This window comes from Balaenoptera musculus, chromosome 4 (assembly GCF_009873245.2).
Source record: "Balaenoptera musculus isolate JJ_BM4_2016_0621 chromosome 4, mBalMus1.pri.v3, whole genome shotgun sequence".
Taxonomy (NCBI): Eukaryota; Metazoa; Chordata; class Mammalia; order Artiodactyla; family Balaenopteridae; genus Balaenoptera; species Balaenoptera musculus.
Genome location: NC_045788.1, coordinates 91,417,310 through 91,439,687, shown reverse-complemented (window position 1 = coordinate 91,439,687; position 22,378 = coordinate 91,417,310). Strand labels below are relative to the sequence as shown.

Below are 22,378 nucleotides of genomic sequence, written 5' to 3'. Positions count from 1 at the left end.
AAATTAAAAGAGCAGACCATTTTTTCTCTAATTCTATCCCCGTCATTTTCTGAAAAAACTACAAGGTTTGATGAAAACAAACACTGCATGAAGGCAAAAAATAGATCAATTCATAAGGAGGAAGCAATCACCCTGGTTCCCTCTTTTGAAATAGTTTTTTTAATCATTGGTAATGGAATTTTGTTCTGTCCTAAAAGCCATTCTTCCAGTAACATTTAAGAAAAAACAATATGAACTCAATACTAACTGTGGGTTCACTGCTGTACTTTTGGTCCATAATGTTTGAAGCATCAATTATCTCTTTTGTGAGAAAAAGAGTGAATTTATGACCCATGACAGCAAAGACAATCATTTTTCTTTCACAGCCATCTGCACAAATGTATTTCCCTTACTGGATCCTTTAATTGTGCTTCTTAATCAGATGTTCAAACCCTTAAATTCTCTCAAGTCCCCCGCTCTCTTTTGCACCCCCTCCTGCCCTTCCCCAAGAGGCAATCAATAATCACTAGAGTATGTGCCTTTTCTTTGTAAAACTGTTAGTGCTATAATCTCCATGTAAGAACTTCTGATTATTGTGCTCTGCAGGTGGCCTTTCCTGTTTCTTTTCCTTTCCCAAAACATCCTCTAAGCAACTTATGCTAATTAACTATAGCCTAAAAGATAAAACTTCAAATTATGCTTTACAGAAAAGAACCTTCATAATTGTCCAAAGGAAAAAAGGCATTGGCATCAAGTTTCTTTTAGAATTTAATCTTTTCAAAAAAACAATATCTTAAAGTTAAATTACGTCCTTAAACAGAGATCTTGTTGCATTACCAATGTGATTGAGTTAAAAACCTGTTCATATAATTTTTTTTCTAAATTAATTACATAAAGAAATGGGTTCCAAAGTGGTGTATTGGGATGTAGGATGAAAACAATAGAGCTTCTCTTTCTACTTATTTATTTTTAAAAAATATTTAATTTATTCTTAATATACATATTGGCACTCACTCCACTTGGTTGTCACAATGATATATGCATAATTCTGAGGGAAACATGGGGATAACACTAATGTAGTTAATTTTATAGAAACAAGACCTTTAAGTAGTAAAATCTTTACAAAACTTTGTAATGTTATCAAGTGTGATTATGAAAATATTCTGTAGCTCATGAATTTTCATAAGCTAACTCACAGCAAAGACCATAAAATAGTTGTTAAGTTTAGGCATTAAATAAAATATTTTCTTTTACAAAAAGATGAAATTTCAAATTTTTAACCTTTACCATAGCAAGCAGCTATGGGTAGGAATCTATTAAAAACGTATTAGGGCTTCCCTGGTGGTGCAGTGGTTGAGAATCTGCCTGCTAATGCAGGGGACACGGGTTCGAGCCCTGGTCTGGGAAGATCCCACATGCCGCGGAGCAACTAGGCCCGTGAGCCACAACTACTGAGCCTGCGCGTCTGGAGCCTGTGCTCCGCAACAAGAGAGGCCTCGATAGTGAGAGGCCTGCGCACCGCAATGAAGAGTGGCCCCCGCTTGCCACAACTAGAGAAAGCCCTCGCACAGAAACGAAGACCCAACACAGCCAAAAATAAATAAATAATAAAAATAAGTAAATAAAAAAACGTACTTAATTTGTGCCTTTAAGATAAAGGAACATATTGTTGCATCACAAAATGTTAAACCAAAATTTTCAAAATTATTAAAAAGTATTCCACTGCTAATTGTATTATTTAGTAAAAACATAGGAGTCTTTTGTTACTTTAATAAATAAAATTTAAAAGTATTTTTGAAATAGCATTCAGTTGTTTTTATCCTAATTAAGATTAATATTTTCTTTATTTCTAATAAACATGAAAACAACTTTTTTTACATGTGTAGAGCACGAGGAGTAATTATTTTTGATTGATAAGGTTGTATAATCACAAAAATGTAAAAGAAAAATATGAACGGAAGATATAAAATTTATCAACTCTAAATCTCCCCTTTTTCATGGATTAAAAGACACCAGGAGTTAATTTACTGGCCCAGCTCCCCAAAGCTTAAGTGCAGGTTGGTCTAAAACTCAAGTGTCTTGACATCGAAACCTCAGTCTACTCAGAATGCCACCCACCAGCCTGTATGATGTGGCTTTTCTTCCTTTCCAAACTTATCTCTTAATATCCTAGGCATACTGAGCTGTTCGCAGTACCCAGTATACTCCATGAACTCTCTTCCCACATCTTTGTGCTTGCCATTTTGTTTTTTCAATCTCACATGCCCTCTCCAAAATCCTTGTTGTTCTTCCTAATTTATCTTTCAAAGATTCATCTCAGGCATTACCTCTTTCAGAATATAAAAAGATCTACATGATGAAAAAACAAAAAGAAGTTTTAGCAATATTGTCTACACTCTCATTTTATAAGTAAACAAAGACTCAGATAAGTGATGTGCCCAATGTGACCCAGAAATCTGGTACCATAATCCAGGGGTCTTTCTACTGCTCCTCTCTAGTTTCCAACTGTGATAAAATGGATGACCAATAAAAATTATTGGTCTAATTACTGACTATTTTATACCCAGCTACTTATTACAAATGCCTTAGCATTATTTGTACCTAAAATTAATTATGGAAGAGAAAACAGATCAGCTTATTTTCTAATTAGCTCTTAAAGTACTAATAATCAGGAATGTTTTATTTTCATGCCTTATTAAATATTTCTTACAACATCTTTAAAATGTGATTTATATCTATCCTATTATTTATACTGGAGCAAAGCAAAGATATTAAAAGGATATACTTAGTAACTCAGGGCAGACCTGAATAAGTACAAGGGGGTGTTTTGTAAGTGAAATGGAGCTTAAATCACCTATCATAGGACAAATATGGGATTAGGTTTCTTCTACTGAGCATATCAGAAGTATTTTTTACTGGATGGGGCTTTGAAATGGGAGATTTCAAAATGCAACTAAATTTTGGAGAAGATTTGCCAAGGTAAGAAAAGTTCCAGTTTTGAGTTCCAGGGAGATATGTGTGCTTTTCCCAAATATACCTCCTCCTGTTTCTTCTTTAACTACTAGCTAGTTGGAGTTTGATCTTCCAAAGTTTAGAGCTAGTACTTTGATTAAAATATGGCCTTTGTTAAAGTTCTAATTTGGTGTTTCATTTTGTTAGGTAAATATAATTAAATATGTTAAAATTATGACTTGTAAAATAATAATAGCTAGATAGTAAGCACAAGATTTTAGCCACACAGTAGGCTTATGGTTAGGTGACTTTTATCTATATAATTGAACTCAGCTTATTTTAGAACTTCTCATTTTGCTTAATACCTCTCATCTTATTTTTAGGTAATCAGTTCAGTTTTTATGTTAGGTACTTACATAACTAGTCAGTCAATTATGGATCTTCCTCAGTAGTCTTCTCTTTTCTTTTTTCCTTCTCTTTGAAGTGATCTAAGTTTGATGAGCAGGGTTAGGGTGGCTTACTTATTGCCCTGGCATCATGGGGAATTTTTTTCTACCATTATTTTTCATCTGCTTTGGCCTACACCGAGAGTAACTCATTCTTCTTGGTCTGCGGCATTGTATGCTGGCATCTACCGCTTATGTCCATGATCATCCCACGACCTCTGGTATCCAGGTCTAGGCCTCATTGTGCTTCCATGTATATCTTTGGTTAGGCTCACTTGTTCTCAGCCAGAACCATACTCTCTAACTGGACCTAGGGAACTTTCATAGACACTCCCAGATAGTGATGGAATGCAAGGACCCTACAAATCTGACTTTAAGCCCATTCCCTTTGGCTCCACCCATGTCCATTGCTACGATAACCACTCAGGATTCAGTCTGGACAGGGGATCACTCTAAGAGAATCTAATATCTCACACTATTGCCTAGGAAGGGAGACATGTCTGTCTTAGACCCCACTAAACTTACTCTCACACCCACCTTTTGCAATCTGCCCTAGAGAAGATGTTAGATCCTTTCCAAAGGACTCAAGAAGCATCTAAAGCTCTAGACATATCTTTTCTAAATCTCTCCCTCTCTCTCCATCTGATTGGTTCTACTGTTTTCTCCATTTACTACAGCAGGAAAATGCGCTTTTATACAATTCATAGATTTCATTTGTGATGTGGTATAGGTATAATCTTTCTGTTCTGAGCTCACTAGTTTTTTAACATAATAGAACCCAAATCCTTTTGTCTACAAAAATTCTAGTATTTGCAATAGATACTCAATTCTATCCCAAGACAGCTCTATATTTTAAAAATGTGTTCAGAAATTCAATAGACTGCTTTGTTTTATTCTGTGTCAACTCTTTCCCAGAATAAATAAATGCCACTGAGTCACTGGGCAAATGGCCTCAGGACAATGAGAAAATTTTGATATCTGTAAGAAACTTTAAAACTCTGTTATCATCTCAAAATATTATTAAATTAAATCTTAGATTCATTTGCAAATTTAATATTCTCTTGGCAAGTAAAATACATATTTTCTGGGTGGAGACAGAGTCTGCCCAACTATATCAATTATTGCCAGAAACAATAAACCTGATCTTTTGTCAGAAATAATGATACTAACCTTTAACCCCAAACAGCCCTCGGACCTTGTGTTCACACCAAATAAGACAGAATATTTAGAATGCTACTGTTGTGGGACCTGACTAAACCAGGTATAAGGCAATTGAGTTAGTGGGTAAGGTTCTTAACATTTCAGGCAGGGACATATTCTGATCTGTAATTTATCCAAATCTAGGTAATAATATGCTTGACAATGTACACGAGTATTCTATCCTTAAAACTTAAATTATGTTCTATTCTTAAAATAGAACAACAAATTCCATTACAGCCAAATGCTATCACATGAAACTTTCAGAAGTGTACTTATTAAATACGGTTGGCCAAAAAGTTCGTTCAGATTTTTCCATAAGATCACTCTAGCAGTGCTTAGTTGTCTTTAACTTCATTTGAAACAATGTTGTTAGATTGTATTGTGACAGCTGTCATATCAGCGTGCATTAAAAAAAAAACACATAAAAATTGGTGAATTTTTGCGTGGCCATTAATATTGAAGATGGAAGAAAAAAAGCAACATTTTTGGCATATTATGCTTTATTATTTCAAGAAAGGTAAAAACACAACTGAAACGCAAAAAAAGATTTTTTTGGCAGTGTATGGAGAAGGTGCTGTGACTGATCAAACATGTCAAAAGTGGTTTGAGAAGTTTCGTGCTGGAGATTTCTCGCTGGATGATGCTCCACGGTTGGGTAGACCAGTTGAAGTTGATAGTGATCAAATAGAGACATTAACTGAGAACAATCAACTTTATACCACGTGGGAGAGAGCTGACATACTCAGAATATCCAAATCAAGTGTTGAAAATTATTTGCACCAGCTTGGTTATGTGAATCGCTTTGATGTTTGGGTTCCACGTAACTTAAGCAAAAAAAACCTTCTTGACCGTATTTCCGCATGCGATTCTCTACTTAAATGTAACGAAAACTTTCCATTCTTAAAACAAATTGTGATGGGCAATGAAAAGTGGATACTGTACAACAATGTGGAATGCAAGAGATCGTGGGGCAAGTGAAATAAACCACCACCAACCACACCAAAGGCCGGTCTTCATCCAAAGAAGGTGATGTTGTGTATATGGTGGGATTGGAAGGAAGTCCTCTATTATGAGCTCCTTCTGGAAAACTAAATGATTAATTCCAACAAGTACTGCTTCCGATTAGACCAACTGAAAGCAGCACTCAGTGAAAAGTGTCCGGAATTAGTCAACAGAAAATGCATAATCTTTCATCAGGATAACGCAAGGCCTCATATTTCTTTGATGACCAGACAAAAACTGTTACAGCTTGGCTGGGAAGTTCTGATTCATTCGCCATATGCTCCAGACATTGCACCTTTGGATTTCCATTTATTCTGGTCTTTACAAAATTGTCTTAATGGAAAAAATTTTAATTCCCTGGAAGACTGTGAAAGGCACCTGGAACAATTCTTTGCTCAAAAAGATAAAAATTTTTGGTAAGATGGAATTATGAAGTTGCCTGAAAAATGGCAGAATGTAGTGGAACAAAATGGTGAATATGTTGTTCAATAAAGTTCTTGGTGAAACTGAAAAATGTGTCTTTTATATTTTTACTTAAAAACCGAAAGAACTCTTTGGCCAACCCAATACAACTGAATTAAGCCCCTCAATACAATGGTTGGATTTGAAATAAAACTCTGTACTTTAAGAGTATAAGTTTTATCTCATGCATCTGAATTACATCCACATTTTAAGATGTAAACATGGCATCAGCATGACCAATGCTCTGGCTAGGTGGCTCTTAATTTTTAAACAGAGTATACAATGTCATTGAACCACCCTTTCATTTGTGGTATACCATCAATTGATCATTCATTCTACACATGTATTTACGAAAGAAAAAAATTGAAAATTGATGTGATCTGACTATATTTTGCCATGGATTGACAATCTTACTGTAGATCTTAAAGTTTCCCTCTCAGACTCTTTGATATATATCTTAATGGTATTGTGTGGCCATCACTTATGCTGTCTGTCCTGGTGATAATCAATCTGAATTGGGAATGGGCCAGCTTTCTTATCATTATTAACAGATTCCTTAATTAGCGTGCAGCTGCGGTCAATACTGGCATTCACATTTTTTAAAGAACACTTTCAAAACTTTATTCCTAGTTTTACTTTAAACACTTAACAGAATCAAGATGAGTTCTGTAACTCATCTACCTTCCTAAAGTAAAAATGGGAAAACAATCATGGAATATAGTCTCATTGTTTCAATTTGTTTCTTCCTCTTTCATCTCTCAATAATGACTCCCTTCCTCACTAAGTAGCTCTATTACATTTACCACTCTATTCTAAAATTGTCCTTTTGTTCTTGTGAATTGTTTAATTCATTATGAGAGAAGCACAGTCATTTATGAGCCTTCATTATATTATTTTCAGTATGTTGGAAGTGTAAGTGGCATCTTTTGTTCTTTTCCATCTGCAACACATACGCCATCACTCTTTCATGCCTGAAATGCATTTTCTAAAGTATGACTTTATTAGAATATATGCTAAGCTTTAAAATAATCTCCCAAATAAAGCTAAACAAATAACTATATAAAGCTGCCAGTTGTAATTTTAGTGAGTTTAATTTTTTTTGAGAATTTATTTCTTTCCACTAAACAAAATAAAATTCAAATTCAAATACAATTGTCTCTAAATGCATAAGGCACTACACTGATTACTACAGGAGACACAAAGATGATTAACACTCAGTTTTTGCCCTCAGAAGAGCTAAGATCCATTCTAATGGGAAGGACAAACCCAGTACAAAATAAAAAGAAGCCCAGACTTTTTCAAGTCAAATGAGACAGATGACAGATCTGTTTAAGGAAATTCAGTAGAACTAAGGGGAATCAGGAAAGGTTTTATAAAAGGGGTGTCCTCTGAGATACACTTTAAAGTAGGTGTGGCAGAGAATGCTAGCTGCTTACCTAAACCAATGTTCTTACTTTTCCGGACACACATCTAGCCTACAAGTCCAACCTCCCTTGCAATTCAGTTATATGACTGAGTTCTAGGAATTATGAAGAGGACCACATGCCAAACATCTGATTAGCCAGTGAGGAGAGCAAGAAATAAAACTGTACTGTGTTAATCAAAGGTAATTTTGAATTTTTTGTTACAACAGCTAGCATTAATTAATTAAAAATATTCACTATCTCTATCAAATGAGAACAACTTAAAATTTGAGTTCTTTAATCTTCAGCGTGTTATGTTTAGCTTTCTGAGGTTTTTCTTCTTTTGGGTTATTTTTTCAGTTCTTTCCTTGTTCATATCTTTCATTGTTTTTTTTTTTTTTTTCCTCCTGACAATATTCCCTGGGGAAAAGTCTTCAGGTTCTACACATGTGTGCTTCAATCTATTTTGTTCATTAACCACTGTCCTGTTTGAATTACATAGGCCTTCCATATCCCAAACATCTCCCCAGTTCCAAATTCGGGTTTTATAAATTATAGTACATGTAATTCCAGTCTGGTCTTAAAACTTTCACAATTTCTTGAAATTTGCAAACTCTTCATAATTATCAGAAGAATTTTAGTTTTAAAATATGTTTTTCCTTTTTTTTCTACTTATCTTTCTTTTAGTAGCTTTAATAATACACTATGTGAAAATAGTAGTGAAAGTAGAACTGCTTGTCAGAAGAATATAGGAGAGAAAATGAACCTCACATGGATTTCTTTTGTGAGTACACATAAATTCAAGCAGTTTTTCTGTTGAGCTATTCATTTGAAGGGGTGATAAAAATTACACAAAAACAAAAGCTGAGAAACAAAGCAAAAAAGAAATCTTACAGGAACTTTGGTCCACATGTCCTTAATTCTCATTTGCCCTATCTTTGTCCATAAGAATATGGTAACTCATGCAAAGCTGAATTAGAATCCTCTTAATGTACACATACATTATAAACATTAAGATTTAAAAATGTAATACTGCTAGCATTCTAATTTCAATTACCCAAGGTACAGTACAAAGCAATTTAAGCTTTCAGTGATAACTCCATATACTTTTTTAAAAAAATTATTTATTTATTTATTTTGGCTGCGCCAGGTCTTAGTTGCAGCACTCGGGATCGTCGTTGCGGAATGCTTAGTTGCAGCATGCGTGATCTTTAGTTGCGGCATGCATGTGGGTTCTAGTTCCCTGACCAGGGTTAGAACCCCAGCCCCTTGCATTGGGAGCACAGAGTCTTACCCACTGGACCACCAGGGAAGTCCCAGACTCCATCTACTTTGAATAACAGCAAACCTCGAGTTACTAAACAACCTAAAAACCAAAGATGTAGCTGTAATGCAAATAAAATATTGATAGTTCCTATACTGAAGGCATGTCCAGAGTGATGTGACAGCTCAGAGGAAGGCACATTGGAGGATAATCTATTAGGTTGCACAGTAGCTTTCCAGACAGAAAGAGAAGAAAATCTGTCTAGGTCTGGAGTATAAAAAGGAATGGTTTTCTCTGGATATATGCCTAGGAGTGGGATTGCTGGGTCGTATGGTATCTCTATTTTTAATTTTTTAAGGAACCTCCATACTGTTCTCCATAGTGGCTGTATCAATTTACATTCCCACCAACAGTGTAGGAGGGTTCCCTTTTCTCCACACTCTCTCCAGCATTTATTGTTTGTAGAATTTTTGATGATGGCCATTCTGACTGGCGTGAGGTGATACCTCATTGTAGTTTTGATTTGCACTTCTCTAATAATTAGTGATGTTGAGCACCTTTTCATGTGTTTGTTGGCCATCTGTATGTCTTCTGTGGAGAAATGTCTACTTAGGTCTTCTGTCCATTTTTTGATTGGGTTGTTTGTTTTTTTGATATTGAGCTGCATGAGCTGTTTGTATATTTTGGAAATTAATCCTTTGTCAGTTTCTTCATTTGCAAATATTTTCTCCCATTCTGAGGGTTATCTTTTCATGTTGTTTATGGTTTCCTTTGCTGTGCATATGACCCAGCAATCCCACTCCTAGGCATATATCTGGAGAAAACCATAATTCAAAAGGATGCATGCACCCCAATGTTCATTGCAGCACTATTTATAATACAATAGCCAGGGCATGGAAGCAACCTAAGTGTCCATCGACAGATGAATGAATAAAGAAGATGTGGCACATACATGCAATGGAATATTACTCAGTCATAAAAAGAAATGAAATTGAGTTATTTGTAGTGAGGTGGATGGACCCAGAGTCTGTCACAGAGTGAAGTAAAAGTCAGAAAGAGAAAAACAAATATCGTAAAATATCACTTATATGTGGAATCTAGAAAAATGGTACAGATGAACCTATTTGCAAAGCAGAAATAGAATCACAGCTGTAGAGCACAAAACTTATGATTACCAAGGGGGGAAGGGGAGGTGGGAAGAACTGGGATATTGGTACTGACATATATACACTACTATGTGTAAAATAGATAACTAATGAGAACCTACTGCCTAGCACAGGGAACTCTACTCAGTGCTCTGCGGTGATCTAAATGGGAAGGAAATTTTAAAAAGAGGGGATATATGTATACATATGACTGATTCACTCTGCTATACAGCAAGAAACTAACATAACATTGTAAAGCAACTATCCTCCAATAAAATTAAAACAAAGAAACAAACAAACCTTAGAACCTGAAAAGAAAGGGATGGTTGTTAGGAAAGTAGACAAAAAGACTAACTATGGTCAGAATCAGGGCCCATATGAAGTATCAGGAAATGAGGAGACAAATTACATAGATGGTAAATTGTAGGACAGTGTAAACCTATGCAAATATGAGCAATGGTGAAAAAGTCTGTAGAAGACTGTTGCCTCTGCATCTCATGGTATAGGTGAAGTTGCCAAAAGTCAGAAGGGCAGTTAGGAAGAAAAGGTGGACATACAGTGGAACAGAAAAAGAGCAAAGTAGAACTCATGAAGGCAGACTAGAACCAACAGGCACAAACTGAAATGCATGTCTGTTTCCCACCGCCTCCAACCATGATGGTATAGCTGACCTGTAGGTGAAGCTGGAGACCCACACCATGGAGCTGCATACTCAGCTGGCCCAGGACTTAGAGAAACTGTAGGAGATCAAATGGGAGCTGGAGCGGCTGTGAACCCCCAGCTGCAGCCTCCGGCCAAGCAGGAGAGCCAGCTCGTCAACAGCGGGAGCAATCTGCACCAGCACCCGGTGCCCTTCACCGACCTTCAGAGTAGAATGGCTATTGCTTCACTTCTGCCCTACAAATCTCATGCATATTTCTCTTGTGGCCAACCATAAACCCAAAACCATAATGAGAAAGAGATTCTAGGAATATAGTTCCAACTTAACTACGCTGATACAGCACAGAACCACCACATGCTCCTCAAAGGGTCAGCTGAACGCATATTTTTATGGAGACCGCACATACACTTCAGCTGAGCACACATTCTTACCTTGATGTTTCTTCTGCCCATTCTGTTTCCCAGACAATCACAGGTTTCACCCGGAAGCATTGCTTCAGCAAATCAACTGTGCAAGAACTCTGTTTTGGTCTCTACTTCTAGATAACCCAACCTAAAGCAGGCCCCATCATGCTAATGAGTTGTGACTGCATTTCATAGGTAACAGGGAGATGTTGATGGCTATTTTTTTAATTGAAGGTAAGCTAATTAGAAAGGTGACACAAGGTAATTACTGAATTACTGAACAAAGATGCCAAAGGTTTTAAGGTACACTGAAAGAAAAAATACCACTAATTAAACTATAAAACAATGCTTACTGATCACTTTATTACTTTATAGTTGTTGAAAGAGCTATTTTTAGAATTAAACATTGATTTTTATTAGTTATAACTGCCGTGCATACGTTTAGAAAGGATATTACAATGGAAAGAAAATGGTTAAGGTATTTTCAAAACTTCTTCATAAGAAGAATGTATTCATATGAAATACTGAGTCATTTTCAACTCAGAGTGGTCAGTATCTGTGATTTTACATTCTAAATCTTCCTCTGTTCCATCAAGAATGTTGGTAATACAACATTTCTTAAAGAACTGATGAAGAACTGAAAGCTATTAGTGCTTGAAAGTTAGGTGTGCAGTCATATAAAGCTAGACTACTTTTGACTTTCTCTTTAGGAATGTTGTTCTACCATTATTCTAGGTTTGTTTGTTTGTTTTTAAGTCGCTGACATTCATGCAGGTTATGATACTGGGACACTTGATGTTTGGGTGAAGACACTAATAACCTCATCATGACTGCCATCTGGCTGACAGCGATTGTAAGAAGTATTCTAATTTCAAAGAAATTTAAATATGAAAAATTATGTACTTAGAATCAATAAACTATGGTGACTGAAGAGGAATTGAAAGAGGATAGATAATAATTAGGAAAATTGGCTACATGGCATCTGTGTTGGTCAAGGAAAAAGATGACAAGAACCTATACTAAAACATTAACACTAGATATATGAGACAGAATTCGAGTTGCATTTAGGAAGCAAAACTAGTATGGATAGTTAAAATAATAAAATCCTAAACAAAGATACTCTCTTGATACATTTTATATTAAAGGTTCTAGAGACTATTAAAGGTTATTTTATACCGAATAACACAAATTTACAAACCTCTATGTATATAAAGACTGAAGCTCATAATCATAAATTTGAAGAAATTTTTATGATTTCACAGTTCTCAACAAATTTGTAGATGTATAGATTCATTTGAATCTGTTGCCAATATTAGGGTATTATTAGGGTACGCAAAAAGAGTAACTCCCACCCGGTTGATTTCCATTTGTTAATTAGACGTTGATATTGGACTTCAGCTTCTGGCTATGCTACTATCTACGAAGAGCTTAAGGAGTCTTGTTTTAGAACAATACACTCATGAAATATGATAATAACACTTTACAGTGCAATACAAAATTGTTTTTCTATTCAGTTATTGATTTAGATTTATTCTCTTCCACTTCATGATTATATAGACAAATTGTACCTTGAAATATTAAAAAATATTATTTTTTCTCATGAAAGAATCCTTAATCGAACTAGGTTATGATGACACAGAGTTATGAGGCAGTCATTGCAAAGATTTTGATAACACTGAGTAAATACTCGTGTTAGTGTGCTAAGAGAGAGAATTTAGAATATAACACTGAAATGTAATTATAATAAGGTACAGTGGCATAAAAATTTTAAAAGAAAATAAACAAAGTATTAACCATGAAAAAAATATTATTTTTTCTGGCTATGCATTTTAGTGGGTTAAAGAAAACATCTTATTTGCATTAATAATATCTCCAGATATGCATATATGTCTAATGTCAATTACCAAGCATATCCCTGACATTGGTTATTTTAATATTTTACAATAATTAAATGCAACCTTTAAAAGTTAAAAAAAACATTGATTGACATAGTATTATACTTCAAAGCAGATCATTTGACAAAAACATAATTTTATTAGCAGTATCTATTACTAAGACAATTTTTAAAAAATTACTTGTAATTTTATTTTGTACCCTGCTTCACCACATATTTTAATATAAAATATAATTCTTTGAAGAAACTGCATGATCAAAATTTGAAACACAAAACTTATCGCTGGTTAATATATTGGGATGATGAATTCAAGTCTCTCATCAACCCCTCATATCATTTGTGATTGCATCCTCCAGGTGGGCCAAGTAGATATTCACAATATTAAACAAAAAATAAAGCTGAATATAGCCTCATATTTGGAATTGCCAGTTCTTGCAGATATCTTTCATATAGTTTTAAAAATAAACTGTAAAGAATCTGTTAAGAATCAATTTCCAACTGTCATCACATGTGTCTGTCATGCATATATTTAAGTGCTTTTTAAGTTATCACAGAAAATTTCAAATATACATAAAAGAAGAGAGAATAGTGTAATAAACTTCTGTATACTCATCGTCCAGCTCCAACAATTATCAACATTTAGCCATTCATATTTTAATATAATATGACAGTTTCTACTATAACTATTATTAACTACCACCACCACCATTTGAAGACTACTACTATGTGCTAATGTTTCAGTGAAAGTTCTTGGTTGTAAGCAGTAGAAAAAAGCTGGCTAATTTAAGTGGAAAAGATTATTTAATAAAAATAAAATAATCTATGGAAGGATCAAAAAATTCTTGAAGATAAAACATTCAGGAATGCTGCAGAAAGTCACAGTGAAGCTTCCTTAATTACCACTGGAAATTAAATGTAGCATCTACCTTTACCATAACCCTTACTTAATAAATTCGACATAGACCTTTATTTTATAAGCCTCTAGCTTCAGTGATGTGATTAGCAATATCCAGTACACATGCCTGTGCATAGCTTCAAGGGAGATGAGGAAAACTGGTAGCTGGCTTCTGTGGTGGGAAGTATTCTAAGAATAACAAAATAGGACATTTCTCAAATGTAGACACACAAAAGACTATATGATATCAATTATATGTGGAATCTAAAAAATAAAACAAATGTATATAGCAAAACAGAAGCAGACTCACAGATATAGAAAACAAACTAGTGGTTTACCAGTGGGGATAGGGTGGGGGAAGGGGCAAGATAGGGGTATGGGATTAAGAGCACTGAACTAATTTTGAACTGAAAGAGATTATTTACAAAAGCCATCTACTGCAATCAAATTCATCATCTTACAATAAGATAGTGAAGACCAGGGAGAATCTTCAAGTGACTTCTCCAAAGTTCTACCACCAGCAACCTCAGACAACCTTTGTAGCAGATCAGACTATCTGGTAGGATTGTGATATATGATGGTGCTTCTAATCAGGTATGCAGCCTTATTGATTGTGGGGAAACTGGCATCCCCAAATTCAGAGTCCATCTTCAGTATTAAATTATTTTGGAATACTCAGGGTACCAGAACTGTAAATGATAGACATAAAATGTCTAAAACAAACAAACAGACAATCAAAACTCCACACAAAGAGAAAGAAATGGTAATGGAACTTAGAGATTGACAAGCAGCAAAACATTCATCTATTCCCAAGGAAGAACATTTGATTTGTTGCTGCATTTGCTTGAAATCAATCTCAGACACTAAGGCTGAAAGAAAAATTCAATAAAGAATCAGAACAATTTAATGAAGTTCATATATTTGAAATCATGTCAGGGGCTTTTCACATTGTACTGTTCATACCTTTTAGTGTATATTGACAGCAAGTCTGTATGGGAATGCTGGCGGCTAGAGGAGTACATAGAAATTCAGATAAAAAATTATCTGAAAATGGAGCTGGAGGAACCAGGCTCCCTGACTTCAGACTATACTGCAAAGCCACAGTAATTAAGACAATATGGTACTGGCACAAAAACAGAAATATAGATCAATGGAACAGGATAGAAAGCCCAGAGATAAACCCACGCACCTATGGTCACCTTATCTTTGATAAAGGAGGCAAGAATATACAATGGAGAAAAGACAGCCTCTTCAATAAGTGGTGCTGGGAAAACTGGACATCTACATGTAAAAGAATGAAATTAGAACACTCCCTAACTCCGTATGCAAAAATAAACTCAAAATAGATTAAAGACCTAAATGTAAGAATAGACACTATAAAACTCTTAGATGAAAACATAGGCAGAACACTCTTTGACACAAATCACAGCACCATCTTTTTTGACTCACTTCCTAGGGTAATGAAAATTAAAACAAAAATAAACAAATGGGACCTAATGAAACTTAAAAGCTTTTGCACAGCAAAGGAAACCATAAACAAGACAAAAAGACAACCCTCAGAATGGGAGAAAATATTTGCAAACGAAGCAACTGACAAAGGATTAATCTCCAAAATTTACAAGCAGCTCATGCAGCTCAATATCAAAAAAACAAACAACCCAATCAAAAAATGGGCAGAAGACCTAAATAGACATTTCTCCAGTGAAGACAAACAGGTGGCCAACAAACACATGAAAAGATTCTCAACATCACTAATTATTAGAGAAAAACAAATGAAAACTACAGTGAGGTATCACCTCACATTGGTCAGAATGGCCATCACCAAAAAATCTACAAACAATAAATGCTGGAGAGAGAAAAGGGAAACCTCATACACTTTTGGCGATATAAATTGATACAGCCACTATGGAAAACAGTATGGAGGTTCCTGAAGAAACTAAAAATAGAACTACCATATGACCCAACAATCCCATTACTAGGCACATACCCAGGGAAAACCATAATTCAAAAGAACACACACATCCCAAAGTTCATAGCAGCACTATTTACAATAGCCAGGACATGGAAGCAACCTAAATGTCAATTGACAGAGCAATGGATAAAAAAGATGTGGTATGTATATGTATATACAGTGGAATATTACTCAGCCATAATAAGGGATGAAATTGGGTCATTTGTAGAAACGTGGATGGACCTAGAGAGTGTCATACATAGTGAAGTAAGTCAGAAAGGAAAAAGCAAATATCGTATAATAACGCATATATGTGGCATCTAGAAAAATGGTATAGATGATCTTATATGCAAAGTAAAAATAGAGACACAGACATAGAGAACAAATTTATGGATACCAAGGAGGAAAGGGGTGGGGTGGGAGGAATTGGGAGACTGGGATTGACACATATACATTATTGATACTATGTATAAAATAGACAACTGATGGGAACATACCGAATACCACAGGGAACTGTACCTAATGCACTGTGGTAACCTAAATAGGAGGGCAGTCCAAAAGGGAGGGGATATCTGTATGTGTATGGCTGATTCATTTTGTTGTGCAGTGGAGGCTAACACAACATTGTAAAGCAACCATACTCCAATAAAAATTAATAAAAAAAAATCATCTGAGGAGATTTTTTGACCCTAAGAAATTTCCATTATCGAAAGTATATGTACAAAGACTACCTTTTCACATGTTCTTGCAGGAACTATGACTGCATGAGGTGAAATAAAGTTAAGAATAATTGTTTATTGTAAGTATCTTTTTTCTATGGTACAAATGAACTTATCTGCAAAATAGAAATAGAGTCACAGGTGTAGAAAACAATCTTATGGTTACTGGGGGGGGGGTATAAATTGGGAGATTTGGATTGACATATACACACTACTATATATAAAATAGATAACTAATAAGGACCTACTGTATAGCACAGGGAACTCTACTCAATACTCTGTAATGACCTATATGGGAAAAGAATCTTAAAAAAGAGTTGATATATGTGTATATGTAACTCATTCACTTTGCTGTACAGCAGAAAGTAACACAACATCGTAAATCAACTATACTGCAATAAAATTTTTTTTAAAGTATCTTTTTTCTTATTACTTACAAAATTGTTAAAGTCATGTTGTTATATACTTATAATTTTTACACTTATCAAGTGACTTGCCTAGGAGGGAATATTCCTAAAAATGGAATTTTGAAGAAATGCATTAAACTTTTGGCTCCATCATATCCTCTAGAGTTATACAAAATTACAGTGTGATAGTTGCATACGAAAATGTCCATTCTCCCACACATAACTGCATTAACATTTTCCAGTATAATAATTTAGAATGAGTTTTAAAGTAATATTTCTTTGATTTCTCTTGAGGTAACATATTTTATAATTTATCTAATGTTATTCATTTGAATTGCCTGTTGACGACCTTTCCCATTTTTCTACTGGAGTGCTCGCATGTTTTGGTTTTTTTTTTATAAAATGAAGATTTATATTTAATCTCTCTCAGCTCTATGATTTTTTAAATCTGATGGTACAAAGCTACAGTTACTGCAAAGAAACATTATATAAATATTTTTTATTATTGTCTAAGAACATTCTATGTATCAAGAAGTTTAATCTTTTGGTATATATTGCATCATTTTCCTATTTGTCTATTTTATGTTTCTTTGTTTATATACTTTAATTTGGTGTGAAGATGTTTTAAACACATGGTCAATTCTAACACTTTCTCATTAGAGATTCAGTCATTAATCTTACAAATGAAAAAAGTTATCCCTACCTCTTAGGTTATATAAATATCTATTCATAATTTCTTCATATTTCATGAGTTAATTTCTTCATTGAAAATTATAGTTTTTATAGAATTCACTTTTATTTCAATTATATATTTGTGTGTATAAACTGTATATATATTTACAGTTTCCCAAGTAGTTGGCCATTTTTCTCTCCATCATCTAAATGGTATAATATTTTCTATTTGACCTATTTTATTTTATGTTCTCTTTTCTCTCTTCTTGTTCATCTTTTAGATTGATCACATATTACTATTATCAAAAATTCCATTTTTTAAACTTTCTATTAAGTTGTTAAGTATGCATTCTTTTCCTGGGTTCCCTAAATATTACAACAAGCATCCTTGACTTATTACAATCTAATTACTTCTTATAAATAATTACTTCTTTAATAATGCTAATATTTGTTTTTAAAGAATTATGCAACAGGTTGCCTTTGAAGAAGTTAGATAACTTTTGAGCATCCAGCATGCTGAATGTCTGTTTTGTTTTGTTTAGTTTTGTTTTATATTTTTTTAAAATAGTGTATGTCCATAAATTATAGAGCAGATTAAAAGATAGATTTTTTCTCCATGAAGAAAATATTTACCTATTAAAATCTGGAAATGCATAAAACTATTTGTCCACATTTAGTGAGAATAGTGGATGTTGAAAACCATATTGTGAATAATAGATAAAATAACTGGTTTCTTAAAAATTGAGACAGATCATATATGGAAGACGTGGGTGAATAAGATTGAGAACAGTAATTGTTTCTATTCTAGAGAAAATGAGAGTGTGGAATGTGGGCTCAGCTGACCAGTACTAAATAAGTTAATGACCAGTTTCCAAGTCATCACAGGGCTGGGACTGAAACAGTAGTTTTTCAGAGGGTGTGAGTGACTGATGGATGACAAGGTCTTACTTTTACTTATAGTTCATTGAGAGAGAAAAGAGAAATTGTAGCTCAAAGGGAAAAATTAAGAATTTCTTTCTCATTGTAAATCAATTTCAATTCTTCCAAATCAGGCTTCTTTTTCTATCATTGACTGAAAGAAGAATAAGAATTTACTATGGCATAACCTATCAGAGCTTCATAACACAGATTTCAGTATGTTTTAACAAGAGAGTACAATCTGTTTGCAAGCTAAAAAAATCATTTGAGAAATGCTTTGCTTTTAGTTACTGGATGAACTTGTGATGTGGCCAATGCTGAATTCATCTTTTTTCTGAGCCTGTTTTACATGTAAAACACTAAGCCACGGTCTTATATTTAAGGGTTGAGCATAGTTACTATACCTGGGTTTGCTATGTATGGTTAAATTAGACATTATTCCATTGGTTCTTCTTGTTGACTATAACCACATGAAAATTTGACTTAATTTTCCATATTTGCATCACAAATCTACAGTTGCAAAGTTATGCAGCAATGTTTAATAGGTTATTTAGCCCCAAGAACACTCACATGAACATATCTTCTTTGCCCTACTCTCTACATCCCAACAAAATAAAAGTCTCGTACTTAGAAATCATCTTTTACTTATTTTTCTGTATAAATTCCTGTACCTATTCAGCTCTTAAGCTCAAATTTCTCTTCAAAATGTCTTTTCTCCATTTTCTCACATCAGCTCTGCCTGATTTTTTAGATATCCTCTTGGCCAATTTTACACTGCTCTCTTCATACTCCAATCTCAAGATAAGTCAACATGTGCCAGATTTTCTCCTCAAAAATCACTATTAAAACATATCCTTGGGCTTCCCTGGTGGTGCAGTGGTTGAGAGTCTGCCTGCTAATGCAGGGGACACGGGTTCGAGCCCTGGTCTGGGAAGATCCCACATGCCACGGAGCAACTGGGCCCGTGAGCCACAATTACTGAGCCTGCGCGTCTGGAGCCTGTGCTCCGCAACGAGAGGCCGCGATAGTGAGAGGCCCGCGCACCGCGATGAAGAGTGGCCCCTGCTTTCCGCAACTAGAGAAAGCCCTCGCACAGAAACGAAGACGCAACACAGACAAAAATAAATAAATTAAATTAAATTAAATTAAAAAACAAAAAGATAACATCAAAAAAAAAAAACATATCCTTTTTCTTTCCTTCCCTCCTTCCTCCCTCCCTCCTTCCCTTCCTTCCTGCTTTCCTCCCTTCCTCCCTTCTTCCCTTCCTCATTTTGTCAAAAGTCATTAGATGGGCAATAAAGGTTGGAGCTCATATAGTAGATGGGTGTAGCATTAGTATCTTTGCTGAGTTTGGAGTTAAAACTTGAGTAGGGTAAGGAGGGCATCTACACTGAGGGAAGAAAGGGCTCCCTCATTATAAAGTTGGTACGAAGCATGAGAGATTGATCAAATAAGTAAGTATATTGACAGCAATAAGAGGTACAAATATGTTAAAGGGGATGGTTACAATAATCTGTGTGGTTGTTTTAGAATTGAAAATTTTCATTGTGAATGCATGGTTAGATAATAGATAAATAAATAACCTATATTGTATATTTTAGTACTGGCCCCTGAGAGGACCTCAAAGTAGAGACCTATTATAACAAGGAGATCATCTAACATCCATATCTTAGTTTTTAAATATCATTCTCCACTAATAGAAATTAGGGTTTCTTGGAGAAATGGTTGATCCCAGGCATGCCACAGGAAAGTACAAGATAAGCCTGTAAATAAGGACATACTCAAAGAATTACTGGAACATGTTCCATTTATCTATTGCTGCATGACACATCACTTCAAAACTTAATGGTTTGAAATAATTTATTATTACCCTTCATGGTGGTAGAAGCTCAGTTGGGTGTTTGTTGCTTGGGATCTCTCAAATGATTGCAAACAAATGGCAGCTGGTTCTGGAATTGCCTTATAGTCTGAGATTAGGTATTCAGCATAGCTTACTCAAATGACTGGCGATTGATGCTGGCTGTTGTGTAGGAGCTCAGCTGGGGCTGAATGTCTACATGTGTCTTTTCTATGTGGCCTGAGATTCTTAGCTAATTTTTTTGGATTTTGAGAGAAAGCATTCAAAGAGCAAGCATTCCAAGAGAACAAGCCAGAAGCTACAAGACTTCTTATGACTTGGCTTGGAAGTAATATGGTGTCACTTGTGCTGCATTCTGTTAAGTACCAAAGGCAAACTCAAATTCAGTGTGGAAGGGGACTCTACAGGTGTGTAAATACCAGGAGGCATGGTTTGTAGGCAGGCCACCTTTGGATTCTAGATATAACAGTCTGCCCCCTGGCTTCAGTGACTTACCTCCCTCCCACTGGCAATACACCCCGCCCCAATCAGTATTAGGCTCAGTTCTGATATCCTGGTTTAAATAGACATCCTTGGAGATGGTTGCTCAAGTGCATTTCCTAAAGTGCAGGTTTCCAGCATAAAAAACACTAGGTTAGGTAAAATATGAGATGACTTTAACTGACTGACTTTATATTACAGCACCAGAATCACATATTGTAAACTGAAAGATGAAGTACTACCAGACCAGAATTCAATCAGAGATATTTAAGAAAAAGGAAATAATTTCATAGCAAAATAAAAGCTGGAAGCACATTATAGAAGAACATAGAAGGTAGATCAGTGGTTGGCAAACTTTTCTGTAAAAGGCTATATAGTAAATATTTTAGGATTTACGGGCTACATACAGTCGTTGTCACATAATTCTTTTTTTCTTTTCTTTTGAACCCCTAAAAATGTGAAAATCATTCTTAGCTTGTGAGCCACAAAAAAAGAGGCCATATCCAGGTTTGAAATGTGGGTCATAGTTTGCCTACTCCTGTGTTAGACCAATAATTAGTAGATAGTAGAATTATGAAAGAAATACAGCAACTTTAGTTATATTAAGCGGGTTTAAAAAGCAAATATTGAGTGTTTACGAGCAAATTTCTGTGTGAAATATTTCTTAGTTGTATATGAGATCTATATTTTAAATACATAGATGCTGGAAATATATCTGGTTATTATAAAATCCTTACATCAAAATATGATTTCCAGTAATTATAAAATTAGGGTATTGCAGTTCTTCAGAAAAGTGCCCTTTCAGTTTTTTTTTTCGAGAATTGAAAAGGCAAATGTAAGGGTGATGCTTTCTAATATCAAGTCAAACCATAACATTTTCTGTGATGCACTTCTCCAATGTATATAATTTGCTTTCATACTACTCCCTGTTTAGTTACTAAATATTTCACTTGAACTGCCCAGGGCTGTTCATCTACCGGGCAGTCTGCTGAGGAAGCAGATGCAAATTGTGCTTCGTCATCATGCTCCAGGACTTTCTAATGAACAAACTATAAAAGTTATTCATGCAGAGACGTGTTTTCCTACTTGTTATTGAACCTGTAGTACTGAGTACTCCCTGAGTTTTAAGAACTAAACTGTTGGAAAATAAAGTTTTTCAAGTCATTTGTAGAGATGGAAATCAATTCTAAATACAGTTACTTATAGGAGGTTTCTACAGAGCTGGACTTCATGTCTGAATAAAAATTTTCCCTCTGGGGGAAAGAGACAGATGAACGATAGTGAACATAAAAGATCTTACTTGTTATTATCAAATCGAAGATTGATGTGCTTCTCCTGAGGCAGAGTTGCACTGTAGCTAAAAGCACAGGTTCTGGAGGCTAACGACTTGGGTTCAAAACCTTTCTCTACAGCTTTGCCACTTGAGAGAAGCTGGGCAAATTATGTCTTCCATTTCCTCATCTGTAAAATAGAGAAAACAATAGTATCTTACATAGGATTCTTGAAAGAATTCCATTAGTTAATACAGAAAAACTTAGAAGAGTGACTAAAATTTCACAGTTTAAATATGAAAAAAAAATTTGTAGGCTAAAATGGTAATTGAGAGTTCCCCAGATTGCAGTCATTCATGTGCAGTTTTTATAATTTCTGTGTAGTCCTATGTCCC

General features: G+C 34.8%; 1 long non-coding RNA gene across 1 annotated transcript in view; it reads right to left on the bottom strand.

The window, feature by feature from the left end:
* The window catches only part of LOC118895009, a 62,533-nt gene extending 40,372 nt beyond the window's left edge, over nucleotides 1-22,161 (bottom strand). The window contains exon 1 of the long non-coding RNA XR_005019809.1: nucleotides 22,013-22,161. This is a non-coding gene — a long non-coding RNA (uncharacterized LOC118895009). The remainder of the gene's footprint in view (nucleotides 1-22,012) is intronic.
* Nucleotides 22,162-22,378: the final 217 nt, after the last annotated feature.